Source organism: Amblyraja radiata, chromosome 36 (genome assembly GCF_010909765.2).
Source record: "Amblyraja radiata isolate CabotCenter1 chromosome 36, sAmbRad1.1.pri, whole genome shotgun sequence".
Taxonomy (NCBI): Eukaryota; Metazoa; Chordata; class Chondrichthyes; order Rajiformes; family Rajidae; genus Amblyraja; species Amblyraja radiata.
In genome coordinates, this window is record NC_045991.1 from 7,279,967 (window position 1) to 7,289,137 (window position 9,171).

At 44.8% G+C, this 9,171-nt stretch overlaps 1 long non-coding RNA gene across 1 annotated transcript; it reads right to left on the reverse strand.

Annotated features, from left to right (window-relative positions):
• Nucleotides 1–320: 320 nt before the first annotated feature.
• On the reverse strand, nt 321–4,577 carry LOC116966248. Its single transcript, XR_004409939.1, has 3 exons — nt 4,522–4,577; nt 4,336–4,431; nt 321–380 (listed from the first exon to the last, which is right to left on the reverse strand). It is a non-coding gene; the product is annotated as an uncharacterized LOC116966248 (long non-coding RNA).
• Between the last annotated feature and the right edge of the window lie 4,594 nt (nt 4,578–9,171).

A 9,171-nucleotide genomic window follows, 5' to 3' on the forward strand; every position in this document is an offset into this window, starting at 1 on the left:
TATTGTCGGATGTGGTGAGTAGTTCGACAGATGGAACATTGACCTAGTACTGAAATACTGGTAAATGCAGCATTTATTTCAGAAATTTAACCCACCATTTTGTTACTGTGCACTTTCACTTTGCCAACTGTAGTGTAACCCCTCACCTTCAGAAATATCACACCGTCCTTGTGGTCTATCTGTCCCTGTAATTTTGAGAGTTCCTCCTGAATGGAATTTAAATTCTCTTGAATCTCTTGAAGATTTTTCTCCATTGTTTTTACAATCTTCTCCTCTTCTTCCCGGACATCTCCGAGTAAGCGCTGCTCTTTCTCAGTGAGAATCTGGTGCAGTTCAGCAAACTGGGATGTGATCAGTGACTGAAGGTTGTGTGACTCTTCCTGTCAGATGAAAGATGCAAATCAATATAAACCACGTCAAAGCAAAACTGGCAAAGTCTATAGCAAAATTGGGAAAATCAAGACACATTCTGGACCACAAATTATTACATACTCTGTATAATACACTCATATTGCCATATCTGAGTTACTGTGTGGAGATATGGGTTAACACCTACAAAACCAACCTACAGCCGTTATGCACATTACAAAAAACAGCAATAAGAATTATCAATAACGTTGGATATCTTGAACATACCAATTTATTATTCTTAAAGTCACATACACTGAAGTTCACTGATCTGGTTAAATTTAAGACTGCGCAAATCATGTACAAAGCAAGAAATAATTTACTTCCAAGAAATATACAAAAACTGTTTATGGAAAGACAGGGTGGGTATAATTTGAGAGGGGAACATAATTTAAAAAAACTCTTAAACAGAACAACTCTTAAAAGTATGTGCATAGCAATCAGTTTAAAAAGATGTACAAAAACACTTGTTTAAAGGGGTATTGGAATGAGGATAGGTGAGTGGGATATTTGTTATACTGATTGTATTGGGAAGGGAGATTATAGAGTGATAGAAACATAGAAACATAGAAATTAGGTGCAGGAGTAGGCCATTCGGCCCTTCGAGCCTGCACCGCCATTCAATATGATCATGGCTGATCATCCAACTCAGTATCCCGTACCTGCCTTCTCTCCATACCCTCTGATCCCCTTAGCCACAAGGGCCACATCTAACTCCCTCTTAAATATAGCCAATGAACTGGCCTCGACTACCCTCTGTGGCAGAGAGTTCCAGAGATTCACCACTCTCTGTGTGAAAAAAGTTCTTCTCATCTCGGTTTTAAAGGATTTCACCCTTATCCTTAAGCTGTGACCCCTTGCCCTGGACTTCCCCAACATCGGGAGCAATCTTCCTGCATCTAGCCTGTCCAACCCCTTAAGAATTTTGTAAGTTTCTATAAGATCCCCTCTCAATCTCCTAAATTCTAGAGAGTATAAACCAAGTCTATCCAGTCTTTCTTCATAAGACAGTCCTGACATCCCAGGAATCAGTCTGGTGAACCTTCTCTGCACTCCCTCTATGGCAATAATGTCCTTCCTCAGATTTGGAGACCAAAACTGTACGCAATACTCCAGGTGTGGTCTCACCAAGACCCTGTACAACTGCAGTAGAACCTCCCTGCTCCTATACTCAAATCCTTTTGCTATGAAAGCTAACATACCATTCGCTTTCTTCACTGCCTGCTGCACCTGCATGCCCACTTTCAATGACTGGTGTACCATGACACCCAGGTCTCGCTGCATCTCCCCTTTTCCTAGTCGGCCACCATTTAGATAATAGTCTGCTTTCCTGTTTTTGCCACCAAAATGGATAACCTCACATTTATCCACATTATACTGCATCTGCCAAACATTTGCCCACTCACCCAGCCTATCCAAGTCACCTTGCAGTCTCCTAGCATCCTCCTCACAGCTAACACTGCCCCCCAGCTTAGTGTCATCCGCAAACTTGGAGATATTGCCTTCAATTCCCTCATCCAGATCATTAATATATATTGTAAATAGCTGGGGTCCCAGCACTGAGCCTTGCGGTACCCCACTAGTCACTGCCTGCCATTGTGAAAAGGACCCGTTTACTCCTACTCTTTGCTTCCTGTTTGCCAGCCAGTTCTCTATCCACATCAATACTGAACCCCCAATGCCGTGTGCTTTAAGTTTGTATACTAATCTCTTATGTGGGACCTTGTCGAAAGCCTTCTGGAAGTCCAGATACACCACATCCACTGGTTCTCCCCTATCCACGCTACTAGTTACATCCTCGAAAAATTCTATAAGATTCGTCAGACATGATTTACCTTTTGTAAATCCATGCTGACTTTGTCCAATGATTTCACCACTTTCCAAATGTGCTGCTATCCCATCTTTAATAACTGACTCTAGCAGTTTCCCCACTACCGATGTTAGACTAACTGGTCTGTAATTCCCCGTTGTATATATGACTAAGATACTGTATAGTATATGCGGGTTTTTTATTTTATTTCTCTTTTTTGTATGGCTTTGTAAATATTTGATTAGTGTTCAAATGTAACTAATTTGGTGTACATATAGTGGATGGTGTACATATGGTGTACATATAGCAGCTAAATTTGTATAAGATAATTACAAGCAGTTGAATAAGGGGTGGGAATTAATAAGCTTTGGCTTCTTCCTGCTGCTTTTCGGACACATATGATTTCATTTATTTATAGATATTGTTTATGACACTTTATAAATATTCTTGTTTTGTTTTTTGTATGCTGTTTCACATTTGCTTTTTATTCTTTTATTCTGTTCGAAATAAATAATAAAATTAAATTTAAAAAATATATATAATGTGTCACTCTGCCGTGTTTCCTCATGACATGGAATGTGACAATCAGCTAATCAATGTCGAGTTCTGGAGTGCAGAAATATGCCATTCGGCCCAACATGTCCATGCTGGGCTCTGTACGTATCTACACTAATCCCATTTACATGTATTTAATCCATAGCTTTCATTACCTTGGCAATTTAAGTACTCGTCTTGATAATTATGAAATATTATGTGAAAGTAACGCACAATCAAATAATTCCCATTTCCCCAGTATAATTCCCTGCAGCCTATTCCATTTCATGTGTCCATTAACCCTCAGTGGACAGAACCAGGTCATCAGAAGTAGCAGACACCAGCACCACTTAGAATGACAGACTTCATAGAGTCACACAGCAAGATTGATTAGTAGGACTGGGTGTTACAATCCCTAAGATTTTCACTACAATTGACATTCATGGGTATGACCACCAAGTGAATTTGGTAACAATCAGACACATCTTCAGTTGTGTACCTCAACGTCACTGGGTGTTTCGGCCTTTTATCACAAGACATCCTCAGTCGAGGCAGGCCCACCGCAGGGTGATCAGACCTGGGTGTGTGTCTTATTGCTGGTCTCTAGATGGTCACGTGGCAGCCCAGACAGCATCTATCCTCTTCAGCCACAGCCAGTGACTGCTCCGTTCGGCAGCATTGGCAAGTTCTTTTCTTGCCCTCCTTTGTGCCTGCCCTCTGACTCCTACTTCCCTCAGGAGCCTTGCGGTGGAACTGGCTACAAAGCCCCTGCACCCCACCGCCACTGGACACACCCTTACACTCCAACCTCTCTCCTCTGCTGCAAGGTTTGAATATCAAAGCTTTTTCCTTTCATAAGCCTCATCCACAGCCTCCTCCCATGGGACCGTCAGCTCAATGATGAAAAAGTGTTAGATACCGACCAACACGCCCCATCTGCACTAGTTCCACTTGTCCGCATTTGGCCAAGACAGTTCTAAAACGGTGCTCTCCACAAATTTGTTTGAATATCTTTTAAATGTTGTTACGGTACCCGAGTATGCTACCTCATCTGGCAGCTCGTTCCATGTACCCTAGTACTTCCACAGTTGTCATTCACATTCATTTTAAATCTTTTCCCTCTCAGCTAAAACCAAAATGCTCCACATTCTCGATCCCCATACTAAGGGTACGAGATTGACCATCCAACATATCATTTCATTTCATGATATTATACACCTGCCACAGACTGCTGTGGTCCAGGGAGTAAAGTCCTTGGCTGCTCAACCTCTACCAAGAGTTCTGGCTCTCAACTACTGAGTTCTATAAAGGTTCTTGATTCTTGGTTTCTTGGTCCTCCAAAATATTCCAAATGGAATTTAAACTGGAGATGGTACCTCATGGTGGTACCCCATCTCCCCCCTTCCCCACACCTCTCTCCCTCTCCCCTCTCTCCTCCCCTCCCCCACCACTCTCTCCTCCCCCTCTCCATCTCCCTCTCCTCACCCCTCTCCCACTCCTCCCATCCCTCTCTCCCAAATTATTGCACACATCACTGCATCAAATCCACACAAGAACATTAAATCGATAGCACAAAGCCTCACCTGAACTCCAGAAATGCTCTTTTTCTGTTCCTGCTCCATTTTCTGGATCTCTGATTCCATTTCTGTGAGAGATTCGAAAGAAGATTTCACCTGTTCCTGGGGTTGGGTTTCAGATCAGAGAATAAAAATGTCAGACAAGGAAGAAAAGATTAGACAATGATGTGATCAAAAGTGATTTGGTTTTACCTTGTAGAATTCAATTGCTTCTTCTATCAGCGTTAAGCTGTGAGACTTGTGTTCCCGCGCAGTTGCACAAATCAAACAGATCAGTTTCTTGTCAGTTTTACAAAACAGCTTCAGTTCTTCCTGATGTTTCTCGCACTGAAGTTTGCTTTTCTTCGCTTTGAGATTCAGGCTCAGTGTTCGAGCTTTCTCAGACAGTCTAACCAAGGCCCGATTCACCCTGAGGGTGCGGTTTGCAGAATCCTCTCTGCATTCCGGGCAGGAGTTTCTCCCCTCCCTGTCCCAACTCTGTGTGATACAGGAGCGGCAGAAGTTGTGCCCGCAGTCCAGCGCCACCGGATCGGTGAAGAAATCCAGGCAGATGGGACAAACTACCTCCTCGGTCCAACTCCCGGCCGGGCGTTTCGCAGCCATTTTATTATCTCCCTGGTTCAATATGTTTTCACTGACGTGTAGTTGCTGAATCCCTGCATTACAGCGAGTTGCCACCGCATTACCGCGTGTGTCCACTGCGCTCGCTGCCGTCCCGGGCAATGCATGTTATTCGGCTGCAAGTGTTCAGTGTGAAGGTGTCCTGGCCACTTCCAACCAAAGATTCTCTAGGACAGTGATTCCCAACCTGGGGCCATACCATGGCAAATTTCAGGGGGGCACAGAAAAAAATTGGGATTTAGGGGGCCACAGGTTCAATCAAGTCAAGTCAAGTCACATTTATTTATATAGGGAGGTTTCACGGCAGTCGGGTCACGACCCATGACCCGTACTGTTGCTACGCTACTCCAACTGGAGTACACGCGATGAACTGCAGGTAGGCACTTACCATTGTTTCCAGCGTAGCGGGCCCGTTAAAACCCCACCGCTGAAATTGTCAATTTTTGCCTGTAAATAATTATGGAATTCGGGATAAGCGTGAGAGACATTTAGCCAACTTCATAATTCCAGAAGTGAGGAGAAATGACGGTAGATAGAAGCGAGAGCTGAAGGGACAACAACAGCCAGAGTGCTTGGCGAACATTGGCCGTTTGCTCACTGCATTTCTTCAACTAAGGTGTTTTTTCTTGATTCCTTTGGCATCTAAAAAGTTTCAGAAGTGATAAATCTGGCTGTAATTTTTTTTAATCGTCCATGGTTCTCAAGTGGGTTTTTACATACAAAATGAAAACGCATCGGAAGAAAAATTTACAGCCAGATTGATCACTTCTGAGACTTTTTAGATACCAAAGGAATCAAGAAAAAACACAAATAATGCCTTACTTGATGAAATGCAGTGAGCAAACGCGATAATTCACAATATTTTCAATTCCGATATCTGCACGGCCAATGTATACCAAGCACTTTAGCTGCTGTAGTCCCTTCAGTTCTCGCTTCTCTTTACCTTCATTTCGCCTCACATTTGGAATTCTAAAGTTGGGTACATGTCTCTCACACTTACCCCGACTCCCACAATTTTTTTCAGCGCAACAATTCAACATTTTGGCGGTTTTTAACAGGTAGGAACGTACGGGTTTTTAGCATTAACAACATATACCTGAAGTGACGAATGTCCTCCAGATGGATTTAGCGGCTCCGTGCGTCGAGCCCTCTGACCCAGTGACCTTTCGTGCAAGCTCCATATAGCACATTTAAAAAACTCTCGTTGGCCAAAGTGCTTTACATTTGTTATAAGAATAGCACAACAAAACAGACTACATACATATATACATGTAGCCCTCACTCAGAGGACGTCAGGAAATGCTTGGGAGTATAGATAAGTCTTTAGTCTTGACTTAAAAGAGTCGATGGAGGGGGCAGTTCTGATGGGAAAGAGGATGCTGTTCCACAGTCTAGGTGCTGCAACCGCAAAGGCGCGGTCGCCCCTGAGCTTATGCCTAGACTGCGGGATATTCAGCAGCCCCATGTCGGCCGATCTGAGGGGCCTGGAGGTGGAGTGGTGGGTGAGAAGACTTTTAATGTAGGTGGGGGCAAGCCCATTGAGGGCTTTGTAGACATGGAGGAGTATCTTGAACAAGAGCGCAGCCGCCCGACTCATCACCCACACCAAATCCTGGCATCACATCACTCCAGTCCTCAAACAACTTCACTGGCTTCCCATCTCCCACCGGATCACCTACAAAATCCTGATCCTCACCTACAAAGCCCCCCACCATCTGCCCCCCCCCCCCCCCCATATCTCACTGACCTCCTCTCCCCCTACCAACCCTCACGGTCCCTCAGATCCACATCAGCCGGTTTCCTCTCCATCCACAAGTCCAACCTCCGCAGTTATGGGGACAGAGCCTTCTCCAGGGCAGTTCCCAGGCTCTGGAACTCCCTCCCCCAACTGATCCGCAATTCCGTGTCCCTCACCATCTTCCAGTCCCGCCTCAAGACCCATCTCTTCACCTCTGCCTATCCTTAGCCCCACGTCCCCCTCCCTTTTCATCTGTGCATTAATTGCCTCATATTGTGTTTTGAATTGAATTCTGTCTGTACTAGTCATGTCTCTACTATTTATTTCATTCCCCTTACATGTTTTTCCTCTACCTGCTAAATTTTTGTAAGGTGTCCTTGAGACTCTTGAAAGGCGCCCATAAATAAAATGTATTATTATTATTGAAGTTTATACGGAACCGCACAGGGAGCCAGTGGAGACAGGCCAGGATCGGGGTGATGTGGTCCCTTTTTCGGGTGCCCGTCAGGAGTCTCGCTGCGGCGTTTTGGACCAGTTGCAGGCGGGACAGGGAAGATTGGCTGATGCCAGTGAAGGGGGCCACAGAGCTACCACCCTGTTGCCTCCTAAATTTCAGTTCTAATAAATTCAAAATGTAGTTGAAATATTTTTGATGTTTGTGGAATAGAATAAAAGAGAATATATGTGCAATTAATAGACACTTATGGAAGGTATTATAATATTGAAATACTTTTTTTCCGCTAATAATGTCAGGGCGGGGGGGGGGGTGGGGGCACAGAAAAATTAAAAGATCCCAAGGGAACCATGAGCTAAAAAAAGGTTGGGAACCACTGCTCTAGGATATTTGCTTCCAACTAATCTCACACGAGGGAGGGGATAGTTAGACATTAAACTGGCCTGAAAAAAGACAAAGCTGAGCAAGGGGCTTGTGAAAGACTAAGGCAGGACAGAAAGGAACGGAGCCTCGGGTGTAACCTGAGGAGATGTTACACCGGTGGGGCAGTGGGACCCGCCACCCGCATCTCCGTTCACAGCAACCCCCCCCCCCCCCTCCCCCCCGGAGACCTCCCTCCGCCCTCATTTTAATCCACAACAGTGCACCTGTCTCTCATGCAGCAGCCTTCGGGGCAATCTATGTTTGCGTGTATGGTTACTTTAAAGGATATTATATGACCCTTTAACATTTATTGCAGTTTGCAAAGGTTGACTTTGTCTGATGATCAGTTCTACTTTGTTATGTTTAGTTTTGGGAAACAGGCCATTCGGCCCACCGAGTCCGCACCGACCAACCATCCCCGCACATTAACACTTTCCTGCATGCGCCGGCTGGGGGAAGTTAAAAGGAGATGTGCGGGGCACAGGGGTTGTGGGTGCCTGGAACGCGCTGCCAGGGGTGGTGGTGGTGGAGGCAGATGCGATAGTGGCGTTTAAGAGGCAATTGGCTGCCCCATCTATGCAAGTACCAATGCTCTGACCTTTGGGTTTGGTTTGATTTCTAGCTACATTTGCGAAAACATGACCTTCGGCTCACCGAGTCCGCACGGACAAGCGACCCCCATATGAACACTATCCTGCACACAATAGCGACAATTTTACACATACGCCAAGCCAATTAACCGATAGGGGGTTGCACGAAAGGTCACTGGGTCATAGGGCTCGACGCACGGAGCCGCTAAATCCAACTGGAAGACATCCGGCACTTCCCGTACATGTTATTAATGCTAGAAACGCGTACTTTACTACCTGTTAAAAACCGCCAAAATGTTGAATTTTTGCGCTGAAAAAAATTGTGGGAGTCGGGGTAAGTGTGAGAGACATGTACCCAACTTTAGAATTCCAAATGTGATGCGAAATGAAGGTAGAGAAGCAAGAACTGAAGGGACTACAGCAGCTACAGTGCTTGGTAAACATTGAAAATATTGTGAATTATCGCGTTTGCTCACTGCATTTCATCAACAGTAAGGCATTATTCGTGTTTTTTCTTGATTCCTTTGGTATCTAAAAATTCTCAGAAGTGATAAATCTGGCTGTAAATTTTTCTTCAGATGCGTTTTCATTTTCTCTGTAAAAACCCACTTGAGAAACATGGACGATTTAAAAAATTTACAGCCAGATTTATCACTTCTGAAACTTTTTAGATGCCAACGGAATCAAGAAAAGTAATTTCTGTTCCGTTGCCGGACGCGGTTAACGCGTTAAAATGAACGGATCGACAGACAGACAGACAGCTCTGATTTCAGTTGCTGTTTATTTCACTCTTCCCACATTTACATTTTTTTTACACACCCGGAGCGGAACCGGAGCAGATTCTCAGCCAGTTTCCATCCCAAGTCCTGAAGAGAGGATAAAGTTTCTCCGTGAATTTATTCCCAGTGAACGTGTGGAGATGGGACTTGGTGTTCGCGTCGTGAAATGAAACTGTCCCGGACTCGTAACTGAGATAAACTCCCACCCTCCCGGGGATGGGACGGGCGGGGAGAGGG